The following is a 20,329-nucleotide window of genomic DNA, read 5'->3' on the forward strand; positions in this document are numbered from 1 at the left end:
ACCACTCAAAAAAAAAAAAAAAAAAAATCCAGAACTGAAATATATACTGTAATAAAAGAAGAAACAGAAGGAAACATCATAGAATACCACCACACATAAATGATAGACAAAAACAAAAAGTAAAACAAACAGTGGAGACACAGTCTTACCAAAAAACTAAAGATAGAATGCTAGGAAATCCTCACATATCAACAATCACCCTAAATGTAAATGGACTGAACTCACCAATAAAAAGGCACAGAGTAGCAGATTGGATAAAAAAACTAAACCCAACCATATGCTGTCTCCAAGAGACACATCTCAGCTACAAGGAGAAGAATAGACTCAAAGTGAAAGGGTGGAAATTGACACCCCAAGCAAATGGTATCCAGAGAAAATCAGGTGTAGCTATACTGATATCAGATGAAATAGACTTCAGGGTGAAAAGGTAACAAGAGACAAAGATGGACATTTCATAATGGTAAAGGGGACTATACAACAAGAAGACATAACAGTCATCAATATTTATGCCTCCAATCAGGGAGCACCGAAATATACCAAGCAACTACTAACAGAACTAAAGGGAGAAATTGACCAAAACACAATTATACTAGGGGACCTAAATACATCATTGACAGCTATGGATAGATCATCCAAACAGAAAATAAATAATGAAATAGCAGCCCTAAATGACACATTAGATGAAATGGACATAATTGACATTTATAGAGCACTTCATCCTAAAACATCAGACTACATATTTTTTTCTAGTGTACATGAAACATTCTCAAGGATAGACCATATGTTGGCACATAAAACTAACCTCAGCAAATTTAAGAAGATTGAAATCATAGCAAGTATATTCTCTGATCACAAGGCTTTGAAATTGGATATCAACTGCAGAAAGAAAGCAGGAAAACCCACAAATACATGGAGATTAAACAACATACTTTTAAAGAACGACCAGGTGAAAGAAGAAATTAGAAGAGAGGTCAAAAGATACACAGAAACAAATGAGAATGAAAATACATCCTACCAAAATTTTTGGGATGCAGCAAAAGCAGTTTTAAGAGAGAAATTTATATCATTACAGGCCTATCTCAAGAAACAAGAAAAATCCCAAATAAATAACCTCACATTACACCTTAAAGAACTAGAAAAAGAACAAATAAAACCCAAGGTCAGCAGGAGAAAGGAAATAATAAAAATCTGAGCAGAACTAAATGAAATAGAGAATAAAAAGACAATAGAAAAAGTTAATGTGACAAAGAGCTGGTTCTTTGAAAAGATTAACAAAATTGACAAACCCTTGGCTAGACTCACTAAGATAAAAAGAGAGAAGACATTAATAAACAAAATCAGAAATGAAAAAGGGAAAGTTATCACGGACACCACAGAAATACAAAGGATCATCCAAGAATACTATGAAGGACTATATGCCACCAAATTAAACAACCTAGAAGAAATGGACAAGTTCTTAGAAACATATAGCCTTCCTAGGCTGAACCATGAAGAACTGGAAAATCTAAACAGACCAATCACCAGTTAAGGAAATTAAATCAGTTATCTAAAACCTTCCCAAAAGCAAAAGTCCGGGACCAGATGGCTTCACTAGTGAATTCTACCAAACCTTCAAAGAGGACCTAATACCAATCCTGCTCAAACTCTTCCAAAAAGTTGAAGAAGAGACAGTAGTCCCTAACTCATTTTATGAGGCCAACATTACCCTGATACCAAAACCTGGTAAGGACAACACAAAAAAAGAAAACTACAGACCAATATCTCTGGTGAATACCGATGCAAAAATCCTAAACAAAATTCTAGCAAATTGAATGCAACAATGCACTAAAAAGATTATTCATCACGACCAAGTGAGGTTCATACCAGGAGCACAAGAATGGTTCAACATTCGCAAATCCATCAATGTGATACATCACATAAACAAAATAAAGGAAAAAAATCATATGATTATATCAATTGATGCAGAAAAAGCATTTGACAAGATACAACATCCATTTATGCTTAAAACACTTAATAAAATAGGTATAGAAGGAAAATACCTTAACATGATAAAGGCCATATATGAGAAACCCTCAGCTAATCTCATAATTAACGGTGAAAAACTGATGCCCTTTGCTCTACATTCAGGAACACAACAGGACTGTCCCCTATCACCTCTGCTTTTCAACATAGTGTTGGAAGTCCTCGCCAGAGCAATTAGGCAAGACAAAGAAACAAAAGGCATCCAAATTGGGAATGAAAATGTTAAATTGTCACTCTTTGCAGAAACATACAATGGAGAAAAGACAGCCTTTTCAATAAATGGTGCTGGGAGAATTGGATAGCCACGTGGAAAAGAATGAAACTGGACTGCTATCTGTCACCATGTACAAAAATTAATTCAAAATGGATCAAAGAGTTAAGCATAAGACCTGACACAATAAACTTCATAGAAGAAAACATAGGTACTAAACTTATGGACCTTGGGTTCAAAGAGCATTTCATAAATTTGACTCCAAAGGCAAGGGAATTAAAAGCTAAAACAAGTGAATGGGACTACATCAAACTTAAAAGCTTCTGCACAGCAAAAGAAACCATTGACAAAATAAAGAGGCAACCAAATGAATGGGAGAAGATTTTTGCAAACAGTGCCTCCGATAAGGGGCTAATATCCAAAATATACAAGGAACTCATGAAACTCAACAACAAAAAAACAAACAACCCTGTTGAAAAATGGGCAGATGATCTGAAGAGACATTTCTCCAAAGAGGACATACAAATGGCAAATAGACATATGAAAAAATGCTCAACATCACTAATCATCAGATAAATGCAAATCAAAACCACAATGAGATATCACCTCATGCCAGTCAGAATGGCTATCATCAACAAGACTAATAGTAATAAGTGTTGGAGAGGCTGTGGAGAAAAAGGAACCCTCATACACTGTTGGTGGGAATGCAGATTGGTGCAGCAACTATGGAAGGCAGTGTGGAGGTTCCTCAAAAAATTATGAATAGAATTACCATATGACCCAGCAATCCCTCTCCTGGATATCTACCCAAAAAATCTGAAAACATTTAGCCATAAAGACACGTGTGCTCCAATGTTCATTGCAGCTTTATTTACGGTGGCCAAGACATGGAAACAACCAAAATGTCCTTCTATAGATGAATGGATAAAGAAGTTGTGGTATATATATACAATGGAATACTATTCGGCAGTTAGAAAAGATGAAATAGGACCATTTGCGACAACATGGATGGATCTTGAGATTATAATGCTGAGTGAAATAAGTCAGACAGAAAAAGCAGAGAACCATATGATTTCACTGATATTTGGTATATAAACCCAAAACAACAAAAGAACAAGACAAACAAATGAAAAAGAAAAACTCATAGACACAGCCAATAGTTTAGTGGTTACCAGAGGGTAAGGGGTAGGGGGGTGGTAGATGAGGGTAAAGTGGATCAAATATATGGTGATGGAAGGAGAACTGACTCTGGGTGGTGAACACACAATGGGATTTATAGATGATGTAATACAGAATTGTACACCTGAAATCTATGTAACTAGTAATAATTGTCACCCCAATAAACTTTAATTAAAAAAAGAAGGCTTCAAGTGTGCCCTGCCTGGAGGATGGTGGCATGGGGAAGCTGAAAGCAGGCTTACCAGAAGAAGAGCATCTTATGTAATGGTGAGGGGTGCATATTTGGCCTTCACTAATTGGTCCTAAGTTGGAAGCAGAGATAAAGATTAGGGAAGCTCTCAGTTACTAATCAAGTCTGGTCATTTTGGCGTCGATTATCACAAAGTAGCTACGGTCTGATTTTGTACAACTCTGATTTATAGCAGGTTGGCTTTCTGGACTGATTACTATAGATAATGCGCTTGTTTCTTGGGCTGGTTTATGTAGATTGTGGGTCAGAGTTCTATTTTTATATTTGATCTGGTCATTATCCATTTGTGAATTCAGTGTCTCAAGGGCTTATAAATGGGACAAGTTGTATAATAAGCCAATGAACAAAGAAAAAAATTAGGTATGAAAATTATTTTATCCCTTGTGCCAAAAATATAATTTGTCAGTTTCGTTGACTTGTTGAGAAACTTAGTTTATAGTTATATTACAGTTATATATGCACAAAATCTGTCATTACGAGCACATTATGACAACCCAAACACACACACACACACACACACACACACACACACACACACACTTCCTATTCTTAGGAGCAATCACTGTTAAATCTGTTGGCAATTTCTGTTGATATTTACCTTCACATATCTAAGTATTATGCTCATATACTGCTAACTTAAGACTTTGTTATTGACTCCTCACCTTGGAAGATGAAGATCCTGCTCTCTTTTACCACCACTTCTCACCACTACCACCCCTTTACTCCATACAGCAAAAGTACCATACTTCTGTGCTCCCATTCTCTCAATACAATTTTATGATAATTTTGGTCAAATTAATACTTATTGTTAACAGTGTAACAGCTAAGTGTTGTTCAGAGCTGAGACATATTGCATCCTATGATCACATTTCCTTTCTTTCACAACTTTTTTGGAGTTAATTTAGATTTGTTTTGCTGGCTTAATTTTCTAATCATCTCATTTCAAACTCTACCTGCACGTATCTAAATTCTCCTCTCAGTATGTTTAAATATATTAAATACTCTATTTCATCTTCTTGAAGGCATCCCATGGACCTTCTGATTCACTCCAGTCTTCTCTGGGTCTGCTGCAAAGCTTCATGCAGAGGTCTCCCTCTGCTATAATTATAAAAATTCTCTCCGTCTTTCCTGTTTTGAATCTCTTGTATCCCAAATTCTATGCCTTTTTAATTCTTGGTTTGCTCTCTCATTTGGGTGGAGCATATCTTTTAGTAGTTTCCTTAGAAGAGTTAAATTTTCTTAAACTTTGCATATTTGAACATGTTTTTATTTCACCCTCACACTTTATTATAGTATGGCTAAGAAGACAGTTTCAGGTAGGAAACAGTTTTTTGTTTGTTTGTTTGTTTTAGAATGCTGAATGCTTTGCTCTATTTTTGTCTGGCCTTCTGGGTGCTGCTGTGAAGCCTGAAGGCATTCTGCTTCACAATCTATTTTCTGAAAACATTTTTTCCTCTCTGGAAGCTTGTGTTATCTTTTTTTGGTCCCACTGTTCTGAAATTTCACAGTGATGTGTCAGGGTCTGGGTCTTTTTCCATCTATTATGTTGAACTCTCAAAGAGGCCTTTGAAAAGGGAGATCCACGTCCTTCATTTCTGGGAAATTTTCTTGGTTTATTTCCTGATTATTTCGTTTCCACTGTTTTCTCTTTTCTTTCCCATCGAAACTTCATTTTCTGGATGATAAATGTACCTGGCCTACTCTGATTTTCTCATCAATTTTTCTCCCTATATTTCTTTTATTGTCTTTATGTTCTACTTTAATGAAAATTAAATTCATTCTAATTTATTGAATAAATTCATCAACTTCCCCCCCATGTTTTCTATTGAATCTTTAATTTCTACTATTATACTTTTAATCTCTAAGAATGTACTTTTGTTATCTCAATATTCCTTTTTTATAGCATCCTATTCTTAATTTAAAGAGCCTCCATCTCATGGCTATAGACTGTTATTATTAGATTTTTTTGAAGTTTTTGTGTCTCTGGCCAATATATGCTGTCAGTTTTATTGTTTATTATTTATGTGTTTTATATTAAAGATTTTCCTCAGCTTTCTTGTGGTCTCTGGTACTCTACTAAAATTTAAAATTGGGGTATTATTGATAGAGAGATTTCCTGTCAAGATGGCAGAGTAGGTAAATGCTCTGCTTGTGTCCTCTCATGACCATATGAAAATTACAACTAAACTACAGAATAACCTTCATTGACCATGGTTTGAAGTGTAGCTGAAATGAAGACCTACAACTAAGGACATACAGAAGAAGCCATCTCAGACTGGTAGGAGGAGCAGAGAGGTGGAACAGTCTGTCCCCATACCTGTATGTGACCACTAAAAAATGGGAGAGATATCTTGGTTGCAAATATTCTCCCAAAGGAGTGAGGAGTCCCAGCCCCACACCAGGTTCCCCAGGCCAGGGTTCCAGTGATCCATAACTTTTGGTGTGAAACCTACTATATAAGGCCACTCTACTAAGACCAGGAGGCATAGCAGCCATACCTAATACATAGAAACAAACACAGTGAGGCAACCAAAATGGGGAGACAGAGAAGCATGTCCCAAATAAAAGAACAGAACAAAGCTCCAGGAAAAGAACTAAACAAAATGAAGAAAAGCAATCTATCAGATGCAGAGTTCATAACACTGGTTATGAGAATACTCAGTGATCTCAGGGAGAACTTCAACAAAGAGATATGATAGAAAACATAAAAATGGAGATGGAAAACATGGAAAAACACTCAGAAATGAAGAATATAATAACTGAAATGAAGAATACAATAGAGGGAATCAACAGTAGATTACATGAAACAGAGGATTGGATCAGTGATTTATATGATAAGATTGTGTAAAACACACAACCAGAAAAGCAAAAAGAAAAAAGAATACAAAAAAAAAAAAAAGAAGATAGTTAACGGCATCCCTGAGACAACATCAAGAGTACCAACATTCTCATCATAGGGTAGCAGAAGCAGAAGAGAGAGCGCAGGAAATTAAAAAAACCTATTTGAAGAAATAATGATGGAAAACTTTCCTAACCAGGTGAAGAAAATAGACATAGAAGCCAGGAAGCATAGAGAGGCCCAAACAAGATGAAAACAAAGAGACCCACACCAAGACCCATTATAAATAAAATGTCAAAGGTTAAAAACAAAGAAAGAGTCTTAAAAGTAGCAAGAGAAAAGCAGTTAGTTACCTACAAGGGAGCTCCTATAAGCCTACCAGCTGATTTCTCAACAGAAACTGTGCAGACCATAAAGGATTTGCAGGAAATATTCAAATTGATGAAAAAGAAGGACCTACAACCAAAATTACTCTACCCAGCAAAGCTATCATTTAGAATTGAAGAACAGATAAAGTACTTCCTGATAAGACACATCTAATGGAATTCATCAACACCAAACCAGAATTACAAGAAATCTTAGAGGGACTTCTTTAAGATGAAAAAAAAAGTTCAAAAATATGAATAATAAAATGGCAATGACTACATCTCTGTCAACAATTACTTTCACTGTAATGGACTTAATGTTCCAATCAAAAGATAGGGTGTCTGAATGGGTAAAACAAGGCCCTTACAGCTGCTGTCTACAAGAAACTCACTTCAGATCAAAAGATAGGCACAGACTGAAAGTAAAGGGATGGAAAAAGATGTTTCATTACAATGGAAACAAATAAACAAAAAGCTGGAGTAGCAATAGTTATACCAGACAAAACAGACTTTAAAACAAAGGCTGTAGCAAAAAAACAAAGAAGGACCCAGTAATCCCACCTCTGGGTATGTGTCTAAAGAATCCCAAAATGCTACTTTTAGGGGACATGCACATCCATATGTTTATTGCAGCATTGTTTACAATGGCCAAGATGTGGAAGCAGCCTGGGTGTCTGTTGATGGATGAATGGATAAAGAGGAGGTGTTACATACATATGATGGAATATTGTCCTGCCATGGAAAGAAATGGGTTCTTGTCATCTGTGGAGGCACGGATGGATCTGAAGGGTAATGTGCTGAGTGGAGTATGTCAGACAGAGAAAGACAGATGCGATGTGATTTCACGTATATGTGGAACCTAAAGAACAAAATAAATAAACAAAACAGAAACAAACTCATAGATGCAGAAAACATTTTGATGGTTGCCAGATGGGAGGGGAATTGGGGAAGGTTGAAAAAGAGGAATGGATTAAAAAGTACAAATTATTTGTTATACAGTAGTTATGGGGATGTAGTGTATAGCATAAGGAATATAGTCAATAACATTGTAATAACTATGTATGGTGTCAGATGGGTAACAGATTTTTGGGGTAATAGATGGGAGGGGGGTTTGGAGAAGAGTGAAAAAGATAAAGGCTTTAAGAAGTACAAGTTGGTAGTTACAAAATAGTCATGGTGATGTAAAGTAAAGCATAGGGAATAAAGTCAATAATATGGTAATAACTACATACAAGTAGTTAATTAAGTTTGCGAAATTATTGCAACAATATTGCTAACCTTTTTTGATATCAGAGGGACTGTCATTATGAATGTGTATCAACTGGACAAACAGTTAACTAAGTTTACTATTTGGGAGTGCTGAAATGGCTGCGTGAAAAAGTTAGATAACCTGAACTTTTCACCAACAATTCATGGCTCTTGCATCATGACAATGCACCAGCTCACACGGCACTGTCTGTGAGGGAATTTTTAGCCAGTAAATAAATAACTGTATTGGAACACCCTCCCCTACTCACCTGATCTGGCCCCCAATGACTTCTTTCTTTACCCAAAGATAAAGGAAATATCGAAAGGAAGACATTTTGATGACAATCAGGACATCGAGGGTAATACGATGACAGCTCCGATGGCCATTCCAGAAAAAGAGTTCCAAAATTGCTTTGAAGGGTGAATTAGGCGCTGGTGTCGGTGCATAGCTTCCCAAGGGGAGTATTTCAAACGTGACCATAGTGATATTCAGCAATGAGGTATGTAGCACTTTTTCTAGGATGAGTTTGTGAACTTAATTGTCCAACCTAGTATAGTGTCAGGTAGTAGACTAGTCACGGGGATCACTTCTTAAATTATATAAATGTCTAAACACTATGCTGTACATCTAAAGTTAATATAATATTGAATGTCAACTGTAATTGAAAAATTAAAAAACATGGGGAAAGGTGAAGAAAAAGAAGAGTTTCAAATTTCCAGTTATAAAACAAATCGTAGGGATATAATGTACAGCCTAGGGAATATAGTCAATAATATTGTGATAGTTTGGTACTGTGTCAGATGGTTGCTGGATTTATTGTGGTAATCACTTTTTTAGGTGTATAAATGTTGAATAACTGGGGTATACACGCAAAACTAAGACAACATTGTATGTTAGCTGTATTTTAATAAAAATATTTAAAAAATAAAAAAATAAAATTGGGGCATTAATTCATGGTTGTAAATTATACCGCAGTGGAACTCTAAATAGATAAAAGAAAAAAATGGGGCATGATGAAGCTCATGGACAGTTCCCAGCATGTGGATGGGGTATGTGAACTTTAGTTAGCTACTGGATGGTCTCATTGGGGGGCACCGCAGTGTCAAAATCTATGTCTTGTCTCTTGGGCTGCTCACACTCCTTAGAGAATAATCTTCCCATCTTCTATCCGGATGGAAAAGCCTGGTTGTCAGGGTTCTGGAAGCAGAGTGGAAAAAGGTTGAGGTGTTTCAAAATTCATTATTTACCATCACTTAAGCTCCATCTTTGACATGGTATTCCCCCCCTCGGTTGTGCCTGATGCCCAAGCAGGGCAGACACTGCCTGTCATGACTTTGCCAGAGCGTTAACCTCTGATCTTTAACCCGAGCAGATGAGAGGCCTTCACCTTGGCTAAGCAGAGAAAGGAGGACCTGGCCAGGGGGCTGTTAACGACATTTAAACACTCTTTTAACCAAGCCTCCTGTTTGCTCCTTCACTTCCTGAAATTTTGGGGAGTTCAGTTGTGTATATTGGTCATTTCTTGGGTTTCTCAAATTCCAGCTTAGGGTTCATTTTCCTTGTTCTGCTGGGTAAGTTACCCTTGTTCTTTCTGCTTTTCCACTTTCAAAAATGTGTTGCTGTTGCCTCCTCTCACATTTGTCGTCTTTGTAGCTTAGCTCCATTTTTTCCCCTTATCCCTTTATTATCATTATGTTGCGTTTTCAGGAGGAGACAAAGGCAAAGTGTGGGTTTGGTATACCATCGTTAAACTGAAGCGCTGATAAATTTGTTGCCCTTTCTGCTCTCCATGTCTTTTCCTGTAAACAGGATGAAATAAAAGCTCATGATACTATTTAAAAGATATGATAATTTTCATCTGTATATCACTTTATAAAGTGTTTCACATAGGTCTCGTTTCATCCTCCTGATACTATTATAAGTTAGTGAGGGCAGGTATTGTTAGAAGTGGAAACTGAGGATCACTCTGCCAGCAAACGTAGATGGAACCAAAGTGATTTTGTGCCCCCGTGGCCTAAGGGAGCTGTTTGAACAAACAGAAGATGAGGAGAGTGAGCGAGCACTGGAGCTGATTCTGGAAGCTGATTGAATATCTACATAATTTGACAAAAATGAGAGTAGTAAGCAGGAATAAAAGATCCCAGTTTCTACCAAGCAAACAGTTAAAAAAAAATGTCCCAGTAAATCTGTGGTTAGGGAAACAGAATGAAACCTAGGAATGTATTCAAGATTTCAAGACATCCAATTAGATCCCGTGGTAAGGATGCATATGACACAAGCCATTATCTAAGCACAAAGCCCTATTTCTAAGGTTAAATGCTGATTTTCTTATCTCAGATGTCCTCAGGAATCTTATTACCTTTATGGCCGTTCTTCTACAGTAAAGTAGCACGGAAGCAGAGAAGTAAGGAGACAGTATCTGTCATTACCATCTACTAGTATCTCTCTTTTCTGCTGAGCTGTAAGGCCCATTCTGAAGAAAAATACAGGTAACCTTGGGACTTATAATTTGTTGTTTCTTCCTAATTCTGTCATTTTAATCTTTAGTGCTGTATTTACTCAATTAACAAATATCCATGCATAACCTTGGAAGGCGGCCCCTAAGTAGAGGAAAAGAAAAGAAGGCAATTTCTGCCCTAAAGAAGTCATCATCTTTTGAGGGACCAAAATATCACATTGTAATTGTAAGTTAGTGAGGCCAAGATCTCAAATCTCATCAAAATATGGGACATTCTGTCAAAATATATCATTCAAAAATCATTCATTCATTCAACAAAATCTAGCTACTTTGTTGTGCAGCTATTGAGTAATTGTGGGTGACTTGGTTAAATTACTGCCATGTGAAATGTGGGATTTCTATGAGAAGTATGCCATCTTCTCAGGCTATTCTTTGAAACTGAGCCATTGACCCCAATATTCTTAGACACCTCTGCCTTGATGTCTGGCCTCTTAGCTCTACTTTCATTTCCTTGTTTCTTTCAGTGATCCACTGTGGCAGGAAGGGGATGGCTGTATACCTCCTGTCCTCTTGACACGAACTTCCACAGTATATCTTCCTTCTTCCTGAAGTGATAGTAGTTTGTCCTCTTAATAGGGGCACAGTGGTGTACCAAGGGCAGGGAGAAAACCCTGCTTGTCGGGAATATAAAAAATAACATCCCTCTCAATTCGCCAATTGCATTAAGCATCATGAAGGAGATAAACAGATTGCTGAAAAAGAGAATAAGAGGAGAGACCTGTATTCATGGGGGTAGTTAGAGAATTCTTTTCTGAGGAGAAAGTTTAACTGGAACCTCAAGGATAAGAAAAAAACAACCATGCAAAAGTATGGTTCTCAGGGAGAGAGAACTATACATTTGTTCCAAAGAATTAGTATAAGTCATGTCCTTTAGGTTGGTAATTAGAAGAGAGAAGCAGGTGGGATATGAGCTGGGTCTTTTAGTTGGTACTACAAGTTGATTCACTCAATCCATTCCCAAACACATGCCTCCCCACTTTTCTCCACTAGAGAGGCTGGAAAAGGCAGGACTAAATTTCCCAGCCATCATGCAAAGCAAGGCCTGGCAATTATGACACCATTTTTGCTGATGAATTGTGGGAGGAAGTCCTCTAGGGGGCCTTCCCTTCCCAAATAAAAGCCAAAAGCCCACAAAAAGAAGTCATTTTGTCTCTTGCCCCTCCTTTTCCTTTCTGCTTGGAATGCAGAAGGAGGCACTTAGGTTTGCAAGGCTGAGAATGAGCAGTGAGATGGGAGGAACCTGGCTCCTCTGTGGCATGGTGATGTAGCTGCACCACCTGGGCAGCCTACCTCTAAGTGAGAAACTGTATGATAGTAACTTTTTTTTTCAGCACTTTCTAAACAGTGTTTTCAAATTTGTAGTTAATCCTCATAAGGTCATAAAAAAGTGAGTACCTTCATTATCCCAATTTTTAGATGAAGATGTTGACACATGGAGTCTTTGAATAATTTACCCAAGTTACTCAGTAAGTGGAGAAGCTGGATTTCGAACACAGGCAGTGTGCTGTTCGAGCCTATGCCCTTAACCATTGCTCCGTATGCCAGCATTGGTTGGGTTACCTGTTACCCACAGATTATTACAATCCTAACTAATCCATCTTTGAAGGATGGATAAAATTTAGATGGGAGCTTTCACATCATCATATAAATAAACACCCATGCGTTGTGTGGCCAGATGATGGCAAGTTAGACAAAATTTGATGAAGAATTTGTGGTAGGAAAAGAGACAAAAATGAAGATAGAGCGATCAAGAAAGGGAGTTCTGGAAATTAGAATATTTGCCTACAAATCACGCTCTACCAGTTACTACTAGCTGAATGACCATGGCTTACTATATCGCCTTCGTTTGGTAAGATCTGTCGTTCTATCTTTACGCTTGTTTCCTCATCTCTAAAATGGGCATAATAATCGTACATGTCTTATAGAGTTTTAATGCCCTAGCAAAATGCTTTGCTTGTAGTAAAACTTCAGTAAATGTTAGCCAGAAAACATACTGAGATAAGTTGAATGCTTTCCTCAACGGCTTGTCTCATCTTGACAGCAACGACTGCCTAAAAATCTTCAATGCAAAATGCAACATTTGGAAACTTTAAAATATCAAAGATGAAGAGAAAGTAAAGATGCTCTTTTCTTTGATGTTACCAGTGAAATATTTTTTTCATATTCTAGTGGAAACTCAGCTGTATTATACAGATCACAGGACCTAGGACACCATTGGTGCAATAATTAAATCTGAGGTAGAACTGATATTGTAAGCGTAAGGTTTCTTAATAGTATTAGTCAAGCAGAGTTTTAAGGAACCTACCTGTTGACTTCAAAAGATTTGTTTTAAAGACAGTGAAATAAAAAGGAAGTAAGTATCCATGGGAACGTGATACAGTACCATGATTTCCACCCTGAGGTTTGGAAAATCTGACTAACCTCTAAACTGTGTTCTGAGAAAAACAGTTGTCTCATACAAAGGCACAAGAACTAACATAAAACATTAGTTCAAAGCCTCTGGGGGAGAAAGAGGATCACAAAGACATCACTCTTTCCTTTAATGAATCCCCACATGGAAAGAAGCTGCTGCTGGTGAGCTGGTGTCTGTGCCTTTGAATTGACTGTGATTCAGACGGTGAAGTACCATTTCACACCTTCCACGAGTGAGCCAGCAGATCTCAAAAGTTCCCAGCTCCAAAGGGATTGCAGACTGCATTTTCTTCTAGGACTTCTTGGTGACTTAAAAGTGGAATGATTGTAAAGTGACCGCTAGTGGGCTGTGATGAAATCTTCATCAATCGTTTTTTTCTCTTTGTCTTTTTTCAGATTCAATGAACCAGGCTGAAAACTCTCCAGATGTATCTGTGGGAGGGTGGTTACTGTATCTATAATGTTGCTACAGCTTCTGGTCATCTAGATGGAGCCGTGTTTCCAGACAGGAAAAAGCCTGCCTTTGGCTCTCCTGTCCCAGAGGGGCAGGGCGGACAGACTATTCTGGTCAGAGGAGTGCTTTTGTGTAGGCAGTTGTTTCCCCTACTCCAGGATGCAGGAGCGGAAAGAAAGATTACAGCATGACCTGTTTCTCCAGAGGGCCCTGGGTGTAAAGCAGCTCTGGTGTCCTGCCCACACAGGGCAGGGAATTCACCCGGAGATCTGTGTCCTTACCCAAAGAGCAGACAAAACAACCTGCTGAGGGGACAGACATTCTGGAGCTCAAACTGTAGCTGGGGACTCTCCATCAGGTTGTGACATCCCATTATTACTGTTTCTGGGAACATAGATATAATGTATTTATGAATAGATATATTCAGAATATAATAATTCTATTTTCTAGTATATTGAGATCACCATGTAGGATCTACCTTGTATTGACCCCACAACTAAGATTTTTTTGAGTATATTAACCATCCTAACGATTTTATCTAAAATAGCAAACAAGGTAGAAGTTCCAATCAAAAGATTTTTTATAAAAATATGACCTATTTGCAAACTGTGAACTTTTAGGTCTCTCTGGTAAAATGAAATAGAAGAGCTACATAATAAAATCAAAGTCTAGTAACTGAAGCCCTGTTATAAAGAAGTTTTATGCACACTGTCATTGACTCTTTTACAACGCAATGGTGTAGACAGTACAGAAATTATTATTCTCATTTTGCAGATTAGCAAACAAGAAGGGCCTGCCACGATAAACCATGTGCTTTTACTGGATATAGTCTGGTGTTGGGTCTGGCGCCCGTACCACCTCAGTGTGCCCAGAAAAGGAGAGTCTGATGAGAAAGGACAGGAAGCTCTGTTGAAGGTCTTCCCATCTAATAGTAACTGGGTCCAGGTATTTCCATCCCATTGTTGTCACAGACTCATGGGGATGTCCAAGAGAGAAGTCAACCCGGAGTGGCGGTGACCAGGTTCTTGTCTCTGCACAAGAAAGAATTCAAGAGTGAGACAGACGCAGGAAAGCACAGGTTGTTTATTGAAACTAAAGTACAGTTGAGAGGGAAGTGCTGGTGAACTCAGAGATTTGAGTATTTCGGACAAAGTCCTGATTAGGGGTATTTATCCCTCCTGGGCGGGAATTGGTGACATCCCATTGATGTGGTTTATTCATCTCTACCTAGGTGGGACCCTCCATTTCCCACTCTTTCTTCCTTATTTGGCTCCTCTGTAACTGTCATGGCGCCAGGTGCATTATGGGAGTCATAGTAACTGCAATGTAAATGAGATTATAATGACATTATTATTAGCTAAAGGTCAGGTATGGGTCATAGAGGTTAGCCTTGCTGGATGAAACTCAATTCTTCTTTCCAGCTGCAGGTGCTGGATTCAGTCACTTGTGTGACCAGCGAGGCATCTCACTTTGTATCCTAGAGGGGGAGGTCAATTCTCTAGGCTACTTATCCTGCCTCACCATCTCCACCTATATGGAACTCCATCATAGAATTTTGTGCAGAGCCGACTCTTTAGTATTTGATTTTAAAATCAGTGGTTAATAACAACTTATATATCATTATACGTGATGATCTATATAATGATATATCAGAAACTGTTCTAAACACTTTGCATTATCTTATTTAATCCTCATTACAACTCTGTAAGGTGGGTACAATTATTGCATTCATTTTATGGATGGGGAAAATGAAGCAGAGATTCAGTGACTTGCCCAATGTCACACAGATTAACAGTGTAAGGGTTAAGATTTTTTTAAAAGAATATGTAAATGTATTACCCTAGTATCAGCATTTCAGGAATTGAATTTATATTCTGAGGGTAATGTAAGCAACGGAAAGAACTAAAACCTATTACCTCTCCCCTTTTAATTAGGCCATGAGGAGGAATTCCTGGGGCATCTAAAAATTCATCCTAGTGATTTAAGCTCTTATACAAATGTGGCTTTGAACTATGCTAGGATGAGCTTTGTCTTAGTGACAAATTCTGACATTAGGCAAGATGAACAACTACAAAAAAGGGTATCTGCCCCGTTCTTTCTTCTGTTCAGGTGAGAACAAGGCTTCACTGGATAATGTTTAAATGACCTGTTCTCTTCCTAGCCCTGGTGAAAAACTAATGATATGTTTTTCATTTTCATCCAGTTCTTCCTGGTTTCATGTATATACATTCAAAAGGTGAGTGAAGCTGTGAAGCACTGGGTGCAAAGTTCTACGTGCTCCTCTCAAGTCTGAATCTAAGTACAGTGGACTCAATGGCGTGTATGTGCAGAGCAGGGACCAGCACACCACTGTGTCCAAGTTCCCCACTGCTGCCCATGGCTCACACACTTCTCTGAGGTCAAAAACAAAAACAAACAAACAAAAACACCAGGGTAGGTGGAGATTGTGATGCACTGCTCACTTAAAGTCTTGCTTAATCAGAGATCAATGTAATCATCAGATTTGCTCAGCGCCTCCGGATTCACACAGAACTCACATGTAATACCATTTTTACAAGCCAGGAAATGGAAATTAACTAATTTAACGTACACAGTTGAGACTCAGTCAAGTTGAACTCCGAATTTTGAGCTAGCTCTGTCTCTGACTCCTTCTCTTTCTTCCCTTCCGCCCTCCCTCTTCACTCCCTTCCTTTTTAAGGACATGCTATCTTTGATCACCTAAAGAGAATACATCATTGTAGACACCTATACAAAGGTGCTTATTTCCATTTTCCATTTATTATCTCAAAATACACTTTTCATGATCTTAATATGCCTCTAAAAATGGAAAGTAATCGTAGCAAGGCCTAGAGAAGAAAACATGAGCAACAAAAACAATGACAATCTTTTCCTTTTCTGCTGGTTCAGGACAATTAAGCAGCACCGAGGGATGTTTAAATGGTCCTTTTGTCTATGCTTTTTGGCAGGTGTGGTGATACTTTGGATAAATTAGGAACTTTCTGCGTATGGATAACCTCCAAATTCAACGTAACATTTCAGATCAGTAGGATTAGGTTATGGTGGGATCAATTTTCTTTTTTTTTAAATTTACATTTTGACTTTTAACAGAATTTGGACAAGTTTCACAAACAGAGTTACGGCTGCCAAAGATACCATCACTGAATAAGGACAGTTGGCAGTTCTACCCACAGATTCGGCAAAGTGTGCTCCTGCCCTGAGCCTGTGCCTTTCAGGACCCTGTGTAGCATGCACATACAATTAAATTTATTAAGGGACACATGGTCACCTCTGTCATGAGGAAGCTGGTGCTCAGTGCTGAGAGCACATAAAACATAACCCTAAATATCCACTCTTAAGACTAACTCTGTTCAGGCCCCAGAAAAATGTTCCACAACAACTTTTGTCCTTGAAATAGCACAATGAGGTTTTTAAGGTATGCTGCTACTGCTACGGCATATGCACACTCGTAGGTGTATGGATGATATAATGGCAGAGGAACTTAGTTAAAAAAAAGTCAAATTAAAAGTCAAATCCTTTCGGACAGCAAGAATATTAATTAAATAGTCTTAAATCATAAGCAACGTTTCCTAGTAGTGCCAAACATCAATTTTCTTGCTTCTCTTCATGATCCAATCCATGGTTCTGCTGGAAGTCACACATTAGTATAGTGTTTGCATGTACTTGAACATGGTGATTGAGGAATATTTTGCAAAATTAAATAACTAATATTACTGTTAAAATAATAGGTATGTAGTTTTAACACATGTGAAACATGATACTGATTCTTTAAATTGACAACCAGGTGAACTTTGAATGCTAGGTTTGCTAATAGATTCCTATTTTATTAAAAATTAAGGCAAAATTAAATTTTCACTTTCAAATAATAAAAATGTTAAGCTTTTTACAAATATTTTTTATTTAAATGTTCATAATCTAAATATTCATAATCATAATTTGTAGCTAAAATTTTAATTCTAATAGGTAACTGAACCATTTGGAAGAAAATAACTTTCAACCACTGTAAGAAAGTAATTTTAATTCCCTGATTTTAAAAATTTAATTTACATTTTTGATGGAAATATACTCAAATTTTGTATAATTTGAATACACAAATCCTTTTTTAGTATATGTGCTGCCAAAGCGAGCACATGAATACACAAATCCTTTATCAGTGTTGTCCAATGGAACTTCCTATGATGATGGGAATGTTCTATATCTGTGTCATCAAATATAGTGGGCACCAGCCACACGTGGCTACTGAGCACTTGCAATATAGCTAGTGCCACTGCAGAACAGAACTGAAGTGTGAGTAGGTATGCCACACAGGATAGCATAACTTCAGATCCCTGCTGTCACTGGAACACAAATTATGTGACAATCTTCATTATAACAACATATCAGTGATTTTAGTAACATAAAGGGAAAGAATCAATGTTATAAATGGAATAAATATATAATAATGTATGAATTATGTATATATTTTATTACTTATCTATAGAGCCAGACTACCAACAGAAAATCTAGATACTCATAATATATTCAGTTGTCTTTAATATTTTGTTGACTTTTGTCATATAAGCAATATAGGTTTTCTTACCTTTCAATATTGTTGTAGTTGTCAAGGTAGAAAGATATAATATATAATAACTTGCTAAATTGAGTAATAACTTTGTAATATTTAGACATATGATGAGTCTCCACTTGTACTCTTACCCCAAGCCCACCAATGTTTGGCGCTGGCCTGACAGCACCCCAACTCTGGCCAGTCATACTGTTAATGTCACTATTGTCTCTAGAGAGCAAGGAATGTCACACGGTTGGACTAAAATAAAAAAATCTCCCTTGCTGCAAAAAGAAGTTAAAGCAAATGTACCACTGGGAAGGTTCCAACAATGTGCCTTCCTTAGAGGAAGTCCAATCCATTCACTCAATAGAGGCCTTCCATTTGGGCTCAACACTGCCTTGGCTGGTTACCTGTAAGAAACAGTAGTTGTCATGAATTGCAAGGGAAGGAGCTGCTGTCAAAATCCCCATCACTGTTTACAATGTGGATTATAGGTTAATAAGGGTAGAGTCAGTTTAACATTTTAGTGTTAGAGAACAGAGAATAATCGACGTTCATTGACCCTCCCACTAAGCTTTAAGTAACAGAAGGAAGGGACAAGGTACCTTCTGGTTACCCTGGTAGCAGTGGTAGGAGTCCCTGCAATGCTTTCTCTCTACTGGTGCTTCACCCTATAAGTACAGCCGCTTTCCACTCCCACCACAAGCCACCTTATATATTTCTTTCTTTTTTTATTATATATCTTAATAACTTTTTTTAATTAGTTTCAGGTGCACAAAACAATGTAATAGACATTTATCATTTATATCCCTCACCACCTTATACATTTCTGTGTCTCTGGGTGCTCCATCCCTAAGGTCACCCAAGGATTAAGTCCTAGTTGCCTGTAACCTGCTCATTAATACACCCTATATTGACTTTTCCCCCACCTTGGTCTCCCTTTCCCATTCGTTGTATACTTCTTCCTGGCATTGCTTCCCTAATAAAACCCATTTGCCCTTAAGTCCTTACCTCCAGGTTTGTTTCTGGGGAGAACAGCCTAAGACAACCTCCAGCACATAGCACAGTGCCTGGGATATAGTATGGCCTTACCAGATACTGGCTGAAAAAATTAACATACTTTGCAAATGAAATCCTACCCTAATATTAACTTCTTCACCCAATGTAAATAAGTTCCTCAGAAGTGACTAGATTGACTTTTACCTCATTGTCTGGATCTCATGAATCTACTAGGATAAAAGCTGCAAACAGAAAGCACATCACCACTCAAAGAAAGCAAATTTGGGTTTCATCATAATGCACACACCACCTCAACAAAATGGAAAACCCAGGTGGCAGATTGGACCATCGTCACTTGAGGATCCTTTTGAGGCATGTGACTCCCCTTTCTCTATATTTGAAATGTTCACTTTGCAATTAAAGATAAGGCTCAAGAAGTACATATTTGGGGGAAGTAGTAGAATGATGTAAGGTCATATTAAGAAGTAAATGATTAACATAGAGCCTTTTAAATGGCACTTCTGATAAAGACCTAGTAAGTGGAATTCCTGAAGAAAGAGGAGCGGTTGGTTGGGACACCAGAGACAAAAGTTGTCTAGTCCCTAAATGTGTCCCCAGGGAGGTGACAGCTGTAACATATCCTTGACTGTTGCTTCTGGGGTCCACTGGAGACAGGTGAGTGTGGGATCGATGTACTTTTTGGACCGTTATAATAAGTACGAGGGGAAAGCAGTGTGAAAGAGCTCTGCGGGCACACCTGCACCACGGATTTACCTTCTTGCCCGTATCATTCATTGCCTGTGCTAGAACTCGATGTTACTCAGAGCCCAGGCCTTCTACTGCAGTGTTATCTGGGTCTGTCATCTACAGCTGTTTGGTGCTGGCTCATGCTTATTCCGAGAGAGACAGAAAGATCGCTGTTTTTTTTTTCTTTTCTTTTTTTGTAATTTTACAAAGTGATCCTCTTTACTGAAACATTTGAAGCTTTTTAAATTCACTTATTAAAAGTCATCCCATACCCCAAATGATAAATATTTCAAGACCTTATTGGATTCATACACACATCTCTTCCCCTTTTCCCCAACACTTTGCACCATTGACAGAAATCACAGGTTACGTCCAAACCCTCGTTTCGGTGTGACTGCCGCCTTCCGTGCACTGCCCACGGCTCGCTTTGATCCACCCGGGCCAGCGGAGGCACAACGAAGCAGCAGCAAAGTTCCGGGGCTCAGGGACAGGAGCGCATCTGTCCGCGGCGACCAAGGGG

The 20,329-nt window shown here is 38.0% G+C and overlaps 1 long non-coding RNA gene across 1 annotated transcript; it reads right to left on the reverse strand.

The window, feature by feature from the left end:
- Positions 1-14,181: 14,181 nt before the first annotated feature.
- LOC141573168 (uncharacterized) lies at positions 14,182-19,989 on the reverse strand. The gene is made up of 2 exons (XR_012498797.1): positions 18,373-19,989; positions 14,182-14,530 (listed from the first exon to the last, which is right to left on the reverse strand). It is a non-coding gene; the product is annotated as an uncharacterized LOC141573168 (long non-coding RNA).
- Positions 19,990-20,329: the final 340 nt, after the last annotated feature.

Source organism: Rhinolophus sinicus, linkage group LG09 (assembly GCF_036562045.2).
Source record: "Rhinolophus sinicus isolate RSC01 linkage group LG09, ASM3656204v1, whole genome shotgun sequence".
In the NCBI taxonomy this organism is placed as follows: domain Eukaryota; kingdom Metazoa; phylum Chordata; class Mammalia; order Chiroptera; family Rhinolophidae; genus Rhinolophus; species Rhinolophus sinicus.